This window comes from Bos javanicus, chromosome 10 (assembly GCF_032452875.1).
Source record: "Bos javanicus breed banteng chromosome 10, ARS-OSU_banteng_1.0, whole genome shotgun sequence".
Classification (NCBI taxonomy): Eukaryota; Metazoa; Chordata; class Mammalia; order Artiodactyla; family Bovidae; genus Bos; species Bos javanicus.
The window spans coordinates 83,424,179-83,444,089 of record NC_083877.1 but is presented as its reverse complement, the minus strand read 5'-3'; the positions used below and the strand labels follow the sequence as shown (position 1 = coordinate 83,444,089).

Sequence of the window (19,911 nt, the reverse complement as noted above, 5' to 3'; positions counted from 1 at the left end):
TTGCCTTTCCATACTATATCCTGTGAACGTTCATCTGCTTTATCTCATAGTTCATTATTTCTCATTTTAACTAAGCTAAATCTGCTGTTGAACATTTCTATTGTTTCTAATTTCAATTATTATATTTTTCACTTCTAGAATTTTCATTTGGCTCCTTATCAAAGCTCTTAGTCCTTTTTGAGAGTACACAATGCATATTCCTTCAAGATATTTCCAATTTCCCTTATTTCTTTAAAAATATTAGGTAAAATATATGAAATATCAGATATTGACCAGTTTTGACTTGCAAAATTGACAATTTCATATGCTCTGACCTAACAACTAGTCTATATATGATAATTTCAACATTCACAATCTTTATGGGTTGGATTCTTCCATTTGTGCTTTCTGCTGACTCATGCTAGCTTGCTCTCTTACATTTCTAGAGATTTTTGCTTTTTTTTTTCTGGAAATTTTTGAGGTCCATATTTAAAGTGTGTTCCTTCAGACAGGAGATGTGTTTGCTTCTGCCAGGTACCTGGGAGCAGTACTGAAATGGAGAAACTTTATATTTTTTTGCTTGTCTTTTTTGGGGCGGGGGTGTGGGGCATACGGGGTTTGGTGAGACACACCAGCAGGGTGAGATTTAGGATTTGGAATTATCTAGGGAGATATTTTTCTTTCTTCCTTTCACTCTAATAATAACCAAGGCTGAAATGATTATTCCTGTCACCTCCTTTTCTGAAGCTCTTTAACCCTAGTTCAACCAAAAATGCAATTGCCTTTCAGGGGTCTCTAAAGTGACTGTCTCCCTACTCAATTTTATTTCTTAAGACCCACATGCATAGGCTCTAAAAAGCCAGGTCCTGGACTACCTGGGATTGATAGATGTCCCCTAAAAGGCTAATCCTCTCCTAGCTGACTTTTCTGGATTCTCACTTTCTAGATTATAGCCTTGCAAGATTTATCTTACTTTCTTATCGGTTCAGTGTTCTGAACAAAGCGTGTTCTTCTGACATCTAGTTAGCTGTGTGACCAGCAACAGAAGTCCCCAATTCCTTTTATCATTAAACATTATATCTGGTTTACTGCACAGTCTGAACTCACTGAGGGACAAACATGAAACGATTTTCAGTTCAGTTCAGTTCAGTCCTTCCTTGAAATGATTTCACTTTTCTCTAATCACTGCCCTCAAACATGTAAAGGCAGATCTCCTTTGCCACATTGATTCTGGGAAAAATTGAGGGCAGGAGGAGAAGGGGACGACAGAGGATGAGATGGTTGGATGGCATCATTGACTCAAGGAACGTGAGCCTGAGCAAACTCTGGGAGATGGTAAAGGATAGGGAAGCGTTGCATGCTGCTATCCATGGGGTCGCAAAGAGTTGGATGTGATTGAGCGACTGAACAACAACAATGACATCTTGGGTAGACCCTTTAGCTTTCCGGTCACTTTTGTTTAAAATTTAATCCCAATTTAAATCTTATTTCTTTTCCTTCTACCAATACTTTTGAGAGGGACTTGTAATTGGGTGAGCACTGATATTTCCTCTTTCTCCCTCTTTTTCAGTCTTCATGGAGATCCTTCCTTGAGACTCCAAGGGTCACAGGGATCCTGAGGACCATGATCCATATCTTTCTCCTTGGATAGCATACCACACATGGTCCCTATTTTCCTGTTGGTGTGAGCTGCCCCATCCAGCCTCTTAGCTTCAGGAAGCAGACATCACTCTTAGTTTATATATATCCACAAAGTCAAAGAGTTACTTGCCAAGCTTCCCATGAATTTTTCCATATTTTTCTTCCTGGTGGCAGAAATAAGAAAGAACTTGCTCTCCTGGTGGCCCAAACGGTGAAGAATCTGCCTGTAATGTGGGAGACCTGGGTTCAAACCCTGGGTTGGGAAGATCCTCAGGAGGACGGCATGGCAATTCACTTCAGTATTCTTGCTTGCAGAAGCCCATGGACAGTGGAGCCTGGTGGGCTACAGTCCACGGGGTTGCAAAGAGTTGGAACGACTGAAGTGACTTACCATGCATGCATGGGTTCAAGAGTTCAGTAAGAACCTAGTTAGACGGAGGATCCAACGTGCCACTTCTTGTGGCAGTCCTAATCATCACCAGTGATTCTCTTGGAGCCCGCTTCACTTGGTTTAGAGGGGGAAATACCTGGATATAGGAAGTGTTGTTTAGAAAAACCTACAACAGCGACTCTGAAGAGGGCGCTCTTTGGACTTCCCAGCCCACTCTCCATCCCAGCAGTTTGCTTATATACATCAGGATAAAGGTGGGAGGGAGTGTTTCAGACACTAGAGATAGTCAACAAGGGCTAGCTATGATACGCTCTACAAATATCGCTATCATTAATTCTCGTGAAAATAATACCCTAAGGGCATATTATCTAAACAGTATCCAGGGTAGAACTGGATTCTGTAGAAGTTCCTGAGCCAATGATGTGGTTCTTGGACCTAGAAAATGATGTCTTAGAACCCAAAATTAGGCTAAGTGTCATAATCCAAGTTTTATATTAAAACAATTTCAATTTTCCTCTGGCAGCAACTGTGGGTAGAATTAGGCTTTATCTGTGTAGACCATGCCTTATTAATGTCAATGTGTTTAAGGGGAAAAAAAGCCTTTGTGGATGATACAATAACAACATCTAAATTCGGCTTAAAATTTTAAAATATATAACATGTACCATAATTACTTTAATATGCCAGTAAAATGTTTTATGCTTCCATAAATTAAAGTTCTATCTGCTACCATTGTAGAATAGAATGACAAAATAAACTGCAAAAAGGAGTTAGGCTGAAAGTTAATGGTCTAAATGTTCACAATCTTTACATAGACTTCCTGCCAGCAATATGATTTTGCTAGGGTCTACCTACCAGCAACACATTCAGCCAACTTAGAGTAAAGAGTTCTGTGCTATAGCAGTTGATTCATGAAATCAATAATTGCTGCTAACCTACCACCCCTTGTTATAAGCACAGTGCCCATGATAGTTTCTGATACTTTCTTTTAAAAAGACTCAGTGACTCCGGATTAATCCAAAATAAATCTGGACTTCATTCTCTCTTTAAATTTTATTCCACTTTGAACCAGACTTTTTAATAGAAGTGTTAAAAAAGAAATGTTAGAGTCCAAATTAGAGGATCAGGTGGTGTATTTTCACTTTTAATAAATGAGCTGTCTTTTCCTTTTTCATTCCACTTACCATTTCTTCTTGAAGGAAAAAAATCAAACAAGGAAAAATATGAAAAGATGAATTAATGTGACATTTAGAGTAAGATTTTAATGGCACCAAGGCCAAGAATATCAGAGTTATGCCTTTTACTTTCTCAATGATAACTTGACAGGATTTCAGGATGTTCGCTGAAGTGAACTTCAGAAGAAGAAGTGAAAATGCACACTCTGAAGGAAAATGTGTTTCAGAAGAGTTATATTTGTTAAGGGAAATACAGCATAGTCAATATTTAATTAAGCATTGTCTTTTTTCAGAGTTGGCCCCTTGGAGGCTACATCCTTATTTCAAGCAGTACTGGCTGTGCTACAAATATTTTTGGAAATCCTCTTCAGAAATAAACTTATGCACCAGTTTCTAAGGACAACAAGGAAACCAGCTTCATTTATTCAATCATTCCTTATTTAAAGCAAAATTGGCATTCTTCCCTAGCAACTGGCCTTACCCAGACCTTCCTTGCTTCCCTGCTGGCTCAGACAATAAAGAATCTGACTGCAGTGTCAGAGACCTGGGTTGGATCCCTGGGTTGGGAAGATCCCCTGGATGAGAAGCCATCCAGTATTCTTGCCTGGAAAATTTCTGTGGACAGAGGAGCCTGGCAGGCTACAGTTCATGGGGTCGCAAAGACTCAGACACGACTGAAAAACTAAGCACAACAGACCTTACTCACCAAACTGAACTCAAACTACCTTTTAATGAAGAAAAAGAAAAGAAAATTTAATTTTAATCATGAAATATTACATACAATATATACTATTTAAATCCTTTAGAGAAAATACTCATGTTACTGTGACAGAGGTTAAAGAAATTTCCCCGACACTCCAGGAGTTCCTTGCCTGTCTTACCTCAATCACAACACCTCCCTGTAGGTAAACAGTAGTCATTTTCATCCTTTTTCTATCATTTTTATCACCTGTTATATATTCCTCAATGCTATCATTCCATAGTTGGGTTTTTGCATGTTACATGAATGAAATCATAAAGTATATATCCTTCTGCATTTGCCTTCTTTACTCAATGTCTTGTTTATTAGATCCATCTAAAGTAAGGGTAAGCAAACTATGGCCTTGTCATCTATTTTTGAAAACACAGTTTCATAGGAATATAGCCATGCCCACTTGTTGACATGACTTCCCTGGTAGCTCAGGTGGTAATGAATCTGCCTGCAATGCAGGAGACCCGGGTTTGATCTCTGAGTCAGGAAGATTCCCTGGAAAAGGGAATGGCAATCTACTCCAGTATTTTTGCCTGGAGAATTCCATGGAGATGGGAGCCTGGTGGGCTACAGTCCATGGGGTTGCAAAGAGTTGGACACAACTGAGCAATTAACACAGACACACTCGTTGACATGTTATCTGTGGCATTTTTTTTGCAGAGCTCAATAACTGCAACAGAGATTTTGTGGCTCACAAAGTCTATATTATTTGCTAACACAGCCTTTAGAGAAAAAGTTTGCCAATTTCTGACTTTCATATATGACTTGATGCAATTTGCTGATATTTTGTTTCAAAATTTTGCATCTACTTTTGTGAAATGCATTGTATTGCACTTTTCTTTTTTGAATGCCATGGTCTCTTTTGGGTATCATGATAATCTTAGCTTCATCAAATGAGTTGGGAAGTACTCTCACCTTCTCAATGTAGAGTGGATATTACTTCTTCCTTTAAATCTTTACATGGGAAACCAAATGGGACCCTAGTTTTGTTTGTGGGGAAAATTTTAACTATAAATTCAATTCCTTTAAACAGGTAGTTCTATTTAATTTTAAAATTCTTCATAAGTCAGTTTTGGTAATTCGTGTTTCAAGGGACTTTTACATTTCATATATGCTGTTAAATTTGTTGGTATAAGGATATTTTTGCTTTGTATAGAATTTTAGATTGACAGTTATTTGCTATCAGCTTATTATCTTTCAGCTTCCACTGTTTCTCAAGAAAATTAAATGTCAGTCTAATTATTGCCTTTTTGAAGTTAGATCTGTCCTTTCTTTTCTTGCTGTCTTTACAAATTTTATCTTTATCTTTGGCTTTCTATAATTTTTCTATGATGTACAAGTGTGAATTATTTTTTTTTTTCTGCTTGAAGATTGTTTGGCTTCCTGATTTTGTGAGCTGGTGTCTTCTATTAATTTTGAAAATATTCTTAATTTCTCTTCAAATATTGGTTCTGACTCATTCTCTCTTCTACATATATGACTCCATTAAACATTTAAATTTCTCATACTTCTATGCCTTTTATCCTCTATTCTCAATTGCTCATCCTATTCATTTTGTCTTAATTCTGATTATTTCTGAATTACCTTCCAGTATAGCAATTCTTTTTTCAGCCACATTTAGTATGCCATTAAAACCACGCACCAGAGTTCTTAATCTTGGTTATTACAATTTTCTGACTCTAGAATTTCTATTAAAATGTGTTATGATTATTTTTTAGTGGTTTTGTAGTTCTCTGCTGAAAATTTCCTCTTTTGCTTTCTATCTATGTGATAAACAGAGTAAAGACAGTTATTTTAAAGTTATTTTACAGTTGGTAATTTCACTATCTGGAGCTCTTTTGTTTCAATCATCTATTGTTTCTACTAGTTCTCATTCCTGTTAACTTATCCCCTTATGTGCCTGTTATCTCAGACTGTGTACTAACTTTATATTTGGAAAGTCATTGGTGGAAATAATTTGAGGACTAGAATAAAGTTAACTTCTTCTAGAAAGTATTTGTATCTGCTGCATCCAAGTGCCCATGGGTACTAATGATCCGGAATCACTTTTCACCAAAATCAAGAATTTAGATTTTTCTGGCCTATCCTGATTACTGGAAGTTGGTCTTCAGCCTGTATGAAGATTGAATATTTTCATTTTACTTTTCAGTCTTTCAGAGGCTTGTCTGAAAGTATGGTGAATTTCTCAGGGTCTTCATGTTCAGTGGTCTTCAGATTCCAGTTTTAGTTACTCTCATCCCATGATGTTATCAAAGGTACTCCTCAGCTTTGCAGTTACCTGTTTGGCTTGTCCAATGTCCCGAGTATAAAAACTGTTCCTAAAGCCAGGATTCCATCTATGGATGTTCATATTATTGTAAACCTTGGTCCGATAATTCTTCACTCTTACTAGGTCTCCAGTAGTATCAACTTGATTCCTCCCCACCCCCAACTTTTCTGGTTGCTCTCAGCTAGATGGTTGGTTTGCACAGAATGTTCCTATGCAAAACTTTAGTTCCCAAAGCAGAGTATATGTAGGGGTGTGTGTGTGTGTGTGTGTGTGTGTGTGTGTGTATACATACATATATGGATTTATGACTGTGCTTCTCCTGAAGATATTTTAACAAACTCTAGAAGCTTTAAAAGTTCTTGTCAGAGAGAAATTCTGGAAATAATCAAATCAATGACAGTATTCTTGAAATAAATATGCAACTTTTCAGGGAAACTATTTGAAGGGAATAACATCTATATATGTATAAATTTTGATATGCTAATTAAAAATAAGTTATATTTATATACTACTAATTGGTTAATTTAAATCATCACAAATATAAGAATAATAGGGTTATTTACAATATCCAAAAAGTATACTATATTAGGACCTCAATAAATAAAATTTGTTATAGCATCATTAATAATTTAAATGTTTATGTGACCATAAAGTCACTCAAGAAATTTGTGGACTATTTGAAGTGAGAAATATACAGACAAACAAAATAAAAATCATGTATATACCTAGCATTACAATCTGAAAATTACTGTATAGTAAAAATTCACAAGGAAAGCTATGTAGATATACTTTTAATTGAATTCATTCCTCTGTTTCTTGATTGTGAGAGAGAAGTAGAATTGGGACTAATGGGTTGAAACTGGCTGTGGATAAGTTTCAATTGGCTACAAAAAAGAAGTTTCTAAAAGTCAAAGTTATCCAAAGTGGGAATGAGGCATGATAACATTCATCATTGGAGGTTATTAAAGCTGAAGCTGGAGAGCACTTGGCAGGAATGTGGCGATTGTACTAATTCCCAAATTCAAACAGGCTGCATCAGATAATCTGGGTAGATGCTGAAAGCAAAGATTTCTGAGCCCAGGAACATAGGGATGTTCTTAGATGTGTATCCTCGATAAGCTACCTAAGAGATTCTTGTTCACAGGGAATGCATCAGACACTTATAAGGAACTGTTCCAATTCAAGAGTCTATAATTTTCCCCATAAGGTAATGGAACCAGCACTGTAACGGTAACAAGGAATCCAGATTCTGTCTTGGTTTGGACCCTGACAAGCTGTGTGATTTCTGAGCACATGACATCATGTCTCTGAGACTCAATTTTCCTGTCTGCAAAATTAAGTGCTACTTATCTTATGGCACTTACAAGGTAGGAATTTGCTTTTCTGATGATGCCCTGGAAGAAACTAATCTTCAAAGTCCCTGGAAAATTCCTTATGACATTCAGATGACGGAGAATTATCCTGGAATGACTGTCTAAGACAGCTGGGCAAGGCCGTGCAAGCTGGCTGGTTTCCTGGAGTTGGCAGGCATTTGGCCCAGGATATGTCTATCACACGCAGGGCAGGTGGGGAGTAGAGAGGGCTGGCAGGCTGGAAGCTGGAAACTCAGAAACCTCCCCATCTTGGCTCCAACCACAATCTCTGAAACCTAGTTAATGTTCAGGAAGGAGGGCCCAAGAAGACTGATCTACTGTCCTGAAAAGTGCCCTTTCTGTGGGCACCTTGCCTGGAAATACCAAGCCTCTGGAAGGTGAGATGGGTTGGCAACTTTGTTTCTTATGAATGAGGCTTCCCTCTCAAAAGCCAATAAGCCTTGGCTTTTAATCTAATATTGGATTCTCTTAATTCCCTATTTTTCTTTCTCTAATTTTCCAGCTATGTTCTCTGAAAATTTGCTAAGCCTCCCCCCTTAGAGCTCTTAATTTTTCACTTTTGAGAAAGAAATTCTATTCTAATGGCTCTTATGTTTGATCTTCTATAAATATACTTATTCCTTACCTTGGTGTATTTACTCCCTGGGATGGCCTTCCTAACTCCAAGACATCTGGTCCCCAGGTGAACCAATGGGCATCCCTTTACTGTCTCCATTTTACCAAGATCTGTGAATTCACCTGTAAGTTCCTGAGAGGTGAAGGAGATGTCTTGATGTTAGCAGGGAAATTTTAAATCAAAATCATAGGGGATGGGGGTGGGTTAGCAATTATCTCAGGCTAAATAAGACTGGCACATAGCTTACAAATGAAGATACAAATGTTAGTACCCAGTCATGTCCCTGGAAGGGATTTCCAGGTGGCTCAGTGGTAAAGAATCCACCTGCCAATGCAGGAGACTCAGGAGACCAGATGATCTCTGGTCAGGAAGATCCCCTGGAGAAGGAAATAGCAATGCACTCCAGTATTCTTGCCTAGGAAACCCCATGGCCAGAGGAGCCTGGCCAGACACGACTTAGTGACTCAACAACAATATGTCTCTGAAAAACCTCTGCCACTTAGGCTCTGATGACTCCCAAACCCATATGTCTTACAGAAAATGTTCTGCAGAACTTCAGTCCCTCACTTTCAGCTGTCTCCTGGACAATGCCACCTAAATACCCTGGATGGGTCCTCTAGGAATTCACCAGATAAACCTAATTTGTAGGGTAAAAGATCAAGAAATGCCTACCGTCTCTTGTGTAACTGACTCCAATTGATTGGTACCAACACATTAGGAAAATTGTAAATAAATGGACCACAAAGTCTGCTTCAAAAGGGAGTCATCTGAAAAAAGAAATCCACTGAGCTCTGATTTTTTTGTGTCATTGAGTTCCATGGATCCCTTTGATGGCTAACTGTGAATTCTAGAAAACTGTCTTTATTTTGATGCTCTGCTCTTCTTACAACTATATCTTTCCCTTGCCTCTATCCTCATTCTTCCCTAATTCTATTTTTCAAAGTCCATATCCCTCTTTTATTTCAATGTTGTTTTTTCTTTTTTGCAAATATATTCTTGTTCTGGGACCTTCTTCTTATATGTCAATGCTTTCAGTTTGGAGTTTCTTACCCAGACTCACTCATTTGATCCACTACAGATGTATATATCTGCATATTTCTGTGTATCATGTTTATTTATTGGTGTAGATAATAGTTGCTTCTTTTTTTTTTTAACTTTTTGGATGATTTGGACAAGCTGGTGAAGTTTTCAATTCAGTATAGCTGGACAGCACCAAGATGGGTCTTCCAACAGGGCTACTTCCTGCTGACGAGTACTTTTCTCATCATTGATTTCCACCAGGCTGCTGAGAAAGTGGTGATCGGTCGTTTCCTAGAGCTCGTGTTAGTGATGGTATCCTGGATGCACTGGGACACACCTGCTCCTCAGTAGCACAGTCTTTGGGAGGAAACTTGCCCTTCTCAGCTTTCACCAGAGGCCCTTTGTCATCATGTTATTTGTCTCTTCTCTCCTACTGAAATCACTATTTTCCCAACGGGTTGGTCGCATGTAGGTATGGACAGTTTGTTGTCTAGCAATGGAAGAGAGAAACACTATGCTCGTTAAATCAGTTTCATCATTCTTTTCTGTTGTTACTGTCATTTTAGTTTTTCTTATTTTCTAATTTTTACTGAGGTATAGTTGATTTACAAAGTTGTTCGTTTCTGTTGTGTAGCAAAGTGATTTGGTTATAGGAATACATATACATACATCTATTCTTAATCTTTACCTTCCAATCTTTAGTAAGGAAAGGGATTCCCATTACAGAAGAGATAAGGCTACTCCCAGCTGTTGCCTCCTGGAGGTGATAAAACTCCAGAAATGTTTGAAAGGGTGTTTGCTGTTTGTGATGGGATACTGGTTACTTCACAAAGGGTTAAAAGGCTGGGGGAGTCTGCTGAGCAGGAGAAAAAGGTGATGACTGTTCTGTAGATAAAGCCTCCATTGGCATAGTAATAGAGTGGCCATATATTTGTGGATTTCTACTCGGGTTTGGTATCCAAAAGTCTCAGCAATGTAGATTTTCTCTGTATGTGGCTCTCCACTCTACTACAAGCAATGTTAGGAGAGTGAAGAGGAATAATGATTTCCTGAAATACCATCCCAGGGTTTTCTCTAGAGGTGGTTGGTAGGGGTGAAGAGCTTGGAGCTGCTGTGCTGGTACTAGCTCAGGCTGTGGGTCTGAACATAACGCTCTTGGGATTGACTGCAACTGTGGCTCCATCAAAAGAATTGTAATGGAAATCTTCATTGGTGTAGGCTGAAGTTCTTGGGTACTGGTTGGAGTTGTCGAATGAATTTCCTGTATTCTAACTGGTAATTATTTATTGTGCCATGACAGGTCCTGGCTGAATGATATGTTTGATACTTTGGACAGGTCGAGTATGCGATTTACCTCCTATCCTGGGGTTTGACTGGCCACCTCAACCCCAGCCTGGGCTGTGCTGGCTGTAAGGGACCTGATCTTACTTGACAGTAGACACTAAGTTAGTGTCTGGTTAAGTGGTGGTGATTCATCAGAAGGTGAGTATGTTAGTAAAATACATTCTAACTCGATAGAATGGTCTACTGACGCTACTAGTGTGAGTCTTCTGAGGACTCCATCATTTAAACAGAGCCGTTTCTTAACTTTCTCCATTGACTAGTGATGGTTTAGGTTGTCTCAGCATTGTTAGTTATGGTTCATCTATAAGCTTTTCAGATTCCTGAATTTTGTGGTCATTATCTCCTACGTTTGAAAGCAACTCTCCATGGATCTCTGCCATAGTGTTGCATCTAGACAGTGAAGCATTATTTCCTCTTTTTTTTTTTTTTTACTGGACTATCTTCTCAATGCTGTTTAATCCAAGGATGATGTTTACTTTCCATGTTCGATCATTATACTAATGGCCTCCAACTTTGGGATTACATCTTAAAAAAAATTCCTTTATCATGATTTTTGTGTCATTCAGAAGAGAAAAGATGTATGTATTCAATCCATCATGTTAACTTGGATTCAATTTTAAATGGATTTTATGCCCCACATCTAGTCACCAAGTCCTATGGATCTTATATTCAACTTTTTCCTCAGATGTCTTGAATCTTACATTCTTTCACAGTGGGCCCTCAAAGCACAGGTCCTGCCACTAACTAGCTGTGTGATCTTGGAAAAGTAATGTCTGCCTTTGAATTTGCAGTTCTTCGATTATAAGATGGAGATACCAATTATTCTCTTATAGGATTTCTGTGAAGATTAAATCAGGTGTGGCTCTAAAGTTGATTTTTCTAAAGTTGTTTCAGCAGAGCTGTGGTGGTGGTTCCTTAGTTTTTGCTTAGACCCCTCTTCTAAAGATCCCCTAAGTAGTCTCAGATTTCCTATCTCTTCCTGCTCCATCTTTCATACACTTCTAATATATAACTATGATTTATCCTCCTATTTTAAAACCTCTGATGGCAGTCCATTATCTTTAGGATAAAATCCACAAGTCAAGGTTTCTTTGTAACCTGTTATTAAGGTTAAATCTAATATCCTTTTAATTCCTGTGGCTGTCCTTCCTGTGCATTCCTCTCCTCAAACATACATGTGAAGTGAAAGTCGCTCAGTCGTATCCGACTCTTTGCGACCCCACGGACTGTAGTCTACCACACTCTTCCGTCCATGGGATTTTCCAGGCAAGGGTACTGGAGTGGGTTGCCATTTCCTTCTCCAGAGGATCTTCCTGACCCAGGGATTGAACATACATAACTGAATCTTAAACTCCGAACACATAAACAAGCTCATCCCTGCTGAGACCTGGCATACTTTTCCTGTATTTGAACCTATGAAAATTTTATTTCCTCCACTTGAAATGACCTTCCCCAGGTCATTTTTTTCCTCTTGAGTAACACTTAGTTCTAAAATTATTTCCTGTGGTAGGTCATTAGGATAATGGCCTCCAATGAATCATGTCTCCCTATGTCAGTGTGACATTGCTACTCCTACAACAGCAGATGGAATTGATTTCTCCATCCTCTTCAATCTAGGCTGGTCTTGTGACTTGCTTCAAAGAATAGACAGTGGTGAACTTGACCTTGTATGAGTTCTGGAGCCTGGGTCTGAAGCCTTTCTGTTTTCATCCTCTCTCTCTTGAAACTCTGGACATCATCAGGCTGTGAAGCAGCCCAGTGTAGCATACCATGGGATACAAGGCAATGTGGCGATGAACAGAAGCCTCAGAAAAGAGAAGGCATTGCTGCCAAGCAAGTGAGTTGAGACCATCATAGACCCTCTAGCCTCAAATGAACCAGTGGATGACTAGGACCACATGGGAAAGACCAGCAGAAGAACTGCCTGGATTGCTAATCACAGAATCATAATTGTGAAAGATGAAAAATCTTTATGGTTTGTGGTAGCTGGTTATACAGCAATAGATAACTGATATACATCCTCAGTGTGAAAGTGCTGCACTTTATATGCCAGCAAATTTGGAAAACTCAACAGTGGCCACAGGACTGGAAAAGGTCAGTTTTCATTCAAATCCCAAAGAAAGGCAATGCTCAAACTACCGCACAATTGCACTCATCTCACAAGCCAGTAGGAGAAGGCAAGGGCACCCCACTCCAGTACTCTTGCCTGGAAAATCCCATGGACAGAGGAGCCTGGTGGGCTGCAGTCCATGGGGTCGCTAAGAGTCGGACATGACTGAGTGACTTCACTTTCACTTTTCACTTTCATGCTTTGGAGAAAGAAATGGCAACCCACTCCAGTGTTCTTGCCTGGAGAATCCCAGGGATGCGGAGCCTGGTGGGCTGCCGTCTCTGGGGTCGCACAGAGTCGGACACGACTGAAGCGACTTAGCAGCAGCAGCAGCAGCACAAGCTAGAAAAGTTATGCTTAAAATTCTCCAAGCCAGGCTTCAGCAATACGTGAACCGTGAACTTCCAGATGTTCAAGCTGGTTTTAGAAAAGGCAAAGGAACTAGAGATCAAATTGCCAACGTCCACTGGATCATGGAAAAAGCAAGAGAGTTCCAGAAAAACATCTATTTCTGCTTTATTGACTATGCCAAAGCCTTTGACTGTGTGGATCACAATAAACTGGAAAATTCTGAAAGAGATGGGAATACCAGACCACCTGACCGGCCTCTTGAGAAATCTGTATGCAGGTCAGGAAGCAACAGTTAGAACTGGACATGGAACAACAGACTGGTTCCAAATAGGAAAAGGAGTACATCAAGGCTGTATATTGTAACCCTGCTTATTTAACTTCTATACAGAGTACATCATGAGAAACGCTGGGCTGGAGGAAGCACAAGCTGGAATCAAGATTGCCGGGAGAAATATCAATAACCTCAGATATGCAGATGACACCACCCTTATGGCAGAAAGCGAAGAGGAACTAAAAAGCCTCTTGATGAAGGTGAAAGAGGAGAGTGAAAAAGTTGGCTTAGAGCTCAACATTCAGAAAACTAAGATCATGGCATCTGGTCCCATCACATCATGGCAAATAGATAGGGAAACAGTGGAAACAGTGTCAGATTTTATTTTTCTGGGCTCCAAAATCACTGCAGATGGTGATAGTAGCCATGAAATTAAAAGACGCTTACTCCTTGGAAGGAAAGTTATGACCAACCTAGACAGCATAGTAAAAAGCAGAGACATTACTTTGCCAACAAAGGTCCGTCTAGTTAAGGCTATGGTTTTTCCAGTGGTCATGTATCGATGTGAGAGCTGGACTATAAAGAAAGCTGAGCGCTGAAGAATTGATGCTTTTGAACTGGTATTGGAGAAGACTCTTGAGAGTCCCTTGGACTGCAAGGAGATCCAACCAGTCCATTCTGAAGGAGATCAGTCCTGAGTGTTCACTGGAAGGACTGATGTTGAAGCTGAAACTCCAATACTTTGGCCACCTGATGTGAAGAGCTGACTCATTGGAAAAGACCCTATGCTGGGAAAGATTGAGGGCAGGAGGAGAAGGGGACAACGGAGGATGAGATGGTTCGACAGCATCATCGACTCGATGGACACGGGTTTGGGTGAACTCTGGGAGTTGGTGATGGACAGGGAGGCCTGGCGTGCTGCGATTCATGGGGTCGCAAAGAGTCGGACACGACTGAGCGACTGAACTGAAGTGAACTGATACATCCTTAGGGAAATGTCCTAGATATACTCAAGGAAAACTCATGATTCTCTCCTCTGGGCTTTGTGGGTAATCTTCTATAATAGCACATAGCTCATATAACTATTGGTCTACCTGTATCTGTTTCTCTCACTAGATTAAAAATTTTCAAAAGCAGAGATGAAGTTTTTATTCACCATTACATCTCCCATGCCCACCCTAGTGCATGGTACAGAGGAACCATGTGCATTTATTGCCCAGGTCACAGACTCACCATTTCCTGAAATGCTTTCATCTGCTCTCTGGAACATATGCTCAAAAACATGGTAAGATTTTTTTTTATATCCTTAGCCTTTTCAGTTAATATTTCCTATATCTTGCTCTTACCCAATAGCCCTGCTTCCCTGTGGCCCTCTTAGGTGGTGGCTATCTTCCCTGCCCCATGCCTGTTATTCTATAGGGTTTGAAGATAGGTAAACAATCTCTGTTTCTCATGGTTTCATTCAGTCTTCAATCCCTCCCTCTTCTCAAAAGAACACTTAGCTTTTACTCTCTTGACATTGGATTAAATCACCTGTAGCCCTTGCTGTGACAGTCACATACTGATTCGTGGGTCCTTGTGTCTCATTCTATATAAAGACTTACAAGTACCCTCTCTAACACTCCTCAGAAGTGATTTCAATATCTGGAGAGCTCACTCTTCCAAAATCACGACCTCCTAGTTCCTTGACTCCCACCCTATCTCAGTCACTTATTCCCATGGTCATACCTTCCATCTTGTCATCACCAATTGACTGCAACCTCTACAACCTCAGTTTCAGATATTCTACTATCCAATCACCATCTCTTATATTTCTGGCTCTCTTTCTCACACTTCCAGCTCCAAAACTCCTTTGCCATTGGAACCTAGAAATTTATTGTAATCATTACTCTTCACTGTTCTTTACCATCTTATTCTCACTTTCCCCCTTACTCAGTTAAAATTTAATGGTCAATCATTTTAGTTATTCTCTTGCCTCTCTTTGATTTATCACACTCTGATGCTTGCTATAGTCTTTTAAGGACTTCTAATGAAGTCTAATTTTCTACTTGATACATGCTCAAACTCAAGGGGGTTGAATGTGGCTGGAGAAAGATTTGCCTCTCTTTAAATTCACAAATATTAATAACAATCAAGAGGGTCCCTAATGCTACCTAGGAGTCAAAACTCTGTTTCCCTCGTCCAATCCCTTTACTCCCCTAAATGACTATTTCATAACTTCTAATCTCTCCCCAATCCTCTAACATCTCTACCTTTTTTGCTTCCATTATTACTAAGAACATTTAAACAATTATTTGTACCCTTGTGTATTTGCTATGCCTCCCCTCCTCTTCCTATGAATACCCTGTATATGTTTTTGGCTAAAGCTACCCACGTACTGGTGCATCACATTCAATCCCTTACCTTCTTGTGGAAATCACTCCTTGAATTTTCCCTCTTTCCCCTGCACTATTTTTCCTCTTTATTGAATCATTCCCATCATCATACAAACATACTGTGACTTTCATATTAATTTAAAAACCTACATATCCTAATCTCATTTCCCTATTTAGATATTACTTGCACTTTTCCCTGTTATGAAAAACTCCTACAAAGGTTAAAAAACTCGATTCACTCTCTTCCCATTCTGACTTGAACTCCCTCCAATAAGACTTTTTGCTCTCAATGCTTCATAGAACATGAACCTACCAAGGTCAGCAGTGGAGCCAATGCTACTAAATTCAGTGGTTGATTCTCAGTTTTTATTTGAGTATCAGCTACATTTCATATAGTAGATCAAATCTACTCTTGCTGGAAATACTTGCTAGAAAATTTGGCTTCAAAGAAAACATATTTTCCTAATATTCCTCACCTCCAACTGTGCTTTCTCCGTTTATTTTGATTTCTTCTTTTCTGCATGACTAGATTCTGTATACTAGTGTATACCAAGTTTCGGGACTCAGACTATGTTTTCTATCTGTGCTCACTCCCTTGGTGAGCTCATTAATCCCATGGCTTTAAATACCATCCATATGCCAATGACTTATGTCTCAGCTCAGTCTCTCCCTTAAAAAGCTACATCCACAAACCCAAGTGCCTACTTGTTATTTCCAGTTGAATGTATAATAGGTCCCCAAAATTTAGTATGTCTAAAAATGAAGTTTTTGCAAAATCAGACATGCAGATCAATGGAACAAGTTAGAAAGTCCAGAAATAAACATACAATTAATCTCAAAGGAGGCAAAAAATATACAATGAAGAAAAGACAGTCTCTTTAATGTGTGATGCTGGGGAAACTAGACATCTACATATAAAAGAATGAAATTAGAACATTCTCTAACATCATAAACTCAAAATGGATTAAAGACCTAAAGGTAAGATCAAATACTATAGAAACTCCTAGAGGAAAACATAGGCAGGGCAGTCTTTGACATAAATCACCACAATATCTTTTTGGATCTGTCTTCTAAAGTAATGGGAATAAAAATGAAAATAAACAAATGGGACCTAATTAAACTTAAAAGTTTTTGCACAGCAAAGGAAACCATAACACAACTAAAAAACAACTTACAGAATGGGAGAAAATATTTGCCAATGGTGCGACCAACAAGGGATTAATTTTCAAAATATACAATCAGCTCAATATTAAAAAAAATCCAATCCACAATCAAACTCCTCAGAGTAAGCAGAAAGAAACAGAGTGATCCTACTGAAATATAAGTCAGAGCATGTCACTCATGCTCAAAGTCCTCCAGGCGTCCTAGGACCTAGAGGCTACAAGATTTGGCTCACTATTATCACTCTGACTTCATCTCTATTATCCTTTCTTCCCTTCGCTGTACTGCATTTTTCCTTTTCGGCTGTGCCATGCAGCTTACGGAATCTTAGCTCCCTGACCAGAAGCTGAACCCATGCCCCCTGCAGTGGAAGCCTGGAATCCTAATCAGCGGATCACCAAGGACATTTCATTCTTCACTCTGCTGTAGCTCCCTCTTCTTAGTTCCTCAAGACTCCAGGAACATACTAACTTTGGAGTTTTAGCTCTGGCTTTTGGGAATGCTTTTTCCCACAACATCCACATAATTCAACCCCTCATCTCCTTCCATCTTTACTCAAATGTAACCTACTCAGGAAGTCCTTGCTTGGCCACTGGTTCCAGATTTTTAACACTCCTATCCCCCTCTTCATACTTAATTTTTGTCCTTGGTCTTTCTCACTACTGAAATTCTAAAAACTTTCCTTATTATTTTGCTGTCTCCTCCACTAGAATATAAATTCCATGAGAGCAGAAATTTTCATCTATTCAATTTACTTCTAAATTCCCAGTGCCAATAATGCTTAGAAAATAGTAAATACTCAGTAAATATTTGTTGAATGAATGAGAACACATATTGAAAGAAGAACCAGATGGAACATCATCTACAAATAAAAATAAAACAATTGAAATATCTAAAAACTAGATTAAGGGTAAAATTATTTTTCAAAGGACAACAGAATGTCAACAAAAGAGATGTACACCACGGTTCATCTCATGAAACTAGCTTACTTCACTCTGTATAATAGGCTCCAGTTTCATCCACCTCATTAGAACTGATTCAAATGTGTTCTTTTTGATGGCTGAGTAATACTCCATTGTGTATATGTACCACAGCTTTCTTATCCATTCATCTGCTGATGGACATCTAGGTTGCTTCCACGTCCTGGCTATTATAAACAGTGCTGCGATGAACATTGGGGTACACATGTCTCTTTAAATTATGGTTTCCTCAGTGTGTATGCCCAGCAGTGGGATTGCTGGGTCATAAGGCAGTTCTATTTCTAGTTTTTAAGGAATCACCACACTGCTCCATAGTGGCTGTACTAGTTTGCATTCCCACCAACAGCGTAAGAGGGTTCCCTTTTCTCCACACCCTCTCCAGCATTTATTGCTTGTAGACTTTTGAAACTAGCATAACTTTGGTAACAAAACCAGCAAGGAGGGTAAGTAAGAAAAACAACAGACCAATCTTGCCCACGAAAATAGATAGACATCCTAAACAAGAGTTTATCAAGTAAAATCCAGAAAAGTATGAAAAATATATTATGGCCAATATTAGGGCATAATTCCATTTATATAAATTTCAAAATTAGAGAACACTAAGAATACAAGCATTGTTCATTATCCAAATCCACTTGGTACTTGAATTCAGACAGTGACAGTCTAAATAATCAGTTGGCATATTTGTGGATACTTCAACTGAGTGTATTTCTTTTTTAAAGTAACGTATAGTATGAAGACTTTTCTGGTGTGCTGTTTTATGCACCTTGACCTATGATTAGATTTGTGTCATCACCACCGACCCAGTCAGAATGCAGAACTGTTCTATGGAATTCATGGAATTCCATCATACTCCCAGTCCTTCTCAACTAGTGAGCCACTCTCCATCACTATAGGTTTTGTGCTTTTTTGGTTTGTTTATATTTTAGAATGTCCTATAAGTGGAATACCATAGTATGTAATCTTTTGAGACTGACTTTTTTCCATTCAGACAAATAACTTCAAGATCCATCCAAGTTGGTGCATATCTTAGTAGCCCACTCCTTTTCATTGCTGGATTTGGATGCACCACAGTCTGTTTATTCATTCACTCACTGAAAGGCATCTGGGTTGTTTCCAGTCTGGAGATCATTAATAAAGCCATTATGAATACTGACAAGTTTTTGTCTGAATACAAGTTTTCATTTTTCTTGGATAAGTGCCTAGGGATTGCTGGGTCATATGGTAAGCATATACTTAACTTTATAAGAAACTTTCAGAATAGCTGCATCATTTTATCTTCCCACCAACAGTACACAAGAGTTCCAGTTGCTCCAAAAACTCACCACCACTTGGTATTGTCAGGATTTTTATTTAGCCATTCTTAGGTATGCAGTAGATACTTAGTCCTTTTGGTTCCCCCAGATTGGAAAGCAAACAGCCAGATTTTAATAGTTAGGGAGTTATCTAAAATTTTATTTTAATTTATTCGGTTACTTGTTTGGATAGTAAAGGATACACCCATATGTGGAAAGATTGTGAAGAAGAGCAACAATATGTTTAGTATAGAAGTAGATAGTGGTTTCTCCAATAGAAAGGGAGGTAGATGCCATCCACTATGCTCCCCAGGGTCTCTAAGATACCTATTATGCATTATTTATGAAGCGCCATGGTGGTATAGGTGGTACATGTGACAGTTCTATTCTTGAAACTATACCCATGTGTTTGATAGATTTTACAATTAACAATTTTTAAAGAGATATTTGAGCACACAAAACACACAAACCCCAAAGTAATGCAGAAAAACTTACAACCACTTCTTTTGGAAGTTCAAGTACAATCAATTAGAACACTTAAAGGCATTTCGTAGAAGAATATAAGACTTTCTTGAAGCTTATTTAAATATAAAATAATTTCTTTAATACTATATGTTTGTACACATCCCATAGAGCAAATGGCTAGCTTATTAATGAGCTTATTTCTTTCCAGAAGCCTCAACCATAGGCTGGTCAGACCATTCTTTTTCAATATTATTACTTACTGATGATATTAATGACTTGACAAAGAGTAGCTTCTTCCTAGAAACCAGGACGAGAACTTGACTTTATGTAAGAAGCACACTGAA

At 38.8% G+C, this 19,911-nt stretch overlaps 1 protein-coding gene across 19 annotated transcripts in view; it reads right to left on the bottom strand.

Moving 5' to 3' along the window:
* RGS6 (regulator of G protein signaling 6) overlaps positions 1 to 19,911 on the bottom strand; it is a 625,171-nt gene that overhangs the window by 180,940 nt on the left and 424,320 nt on the right. The window lies entirely within an intron of this gene.